Raw genomic sequence first — 569 nt, 5'->3', positions numbered from 1 at the left:
ACACCTGTTTTATTTTTAAAAATTTATTTTTTTGAGATGGGGTCTTGCAATGTTGGCCATGCTGGTCTCAAACTTCTGGGCCCAAGTGATCCTCCAGCCTCAGCCTCCCAAAGTGCTGGAATTACAGGCCTGAGCCACCACACCTGGCCTCAGTTTTAAAGAGTTCTTTATATGTTAGAGATATTAACACTTTGAATGTGGAATATGTTGCAAATATCTTCTCCCAGTTTGTTGTCTTTTGACTTTGTTCACGGTACTTTTTTGGCATGTAATTAAAAAAAATATATGTAGTCTAATGTAAAAAAAAATTATGTAGTCAAATATTTTCTTTTATTGCCTCTAGATTTTTGAGTTATAGTTTAAAAGCCTTCCTCTGCACTGAGATTAAGAGGAATTCAACCATGTTTTCTTTTTTTTTTGAGACGGAGTTTCACTCTTGTTGCCCAGGCTGGAGCACAGTGGCATGATGTTGGCTCACCACAACCTCTGCTACCTGGGTTCAAGCAATTCTCAGCCTCCCAAGTAGCTGGGATTACAGGCGTGTGCCACCATGCTTGGCTAATTTTGTA

The sequence above is a fragment of the Callithrix jacchus genome, chromosome 3 (assembly GCF_049354715.1).
Source record: "Callithrix jacchus isolate 240 chromosome 3, calJac240_pri, whole genome shotgun sequence".
Lineage (NCBI taxonomy): Eukaryota > Metazoa > Chordata > Mammalia > Primates > Cebidae > Callithrix > Callithrix jacchus.
This window is presented reverse-complemented; position numbering follows the sequence as displayed.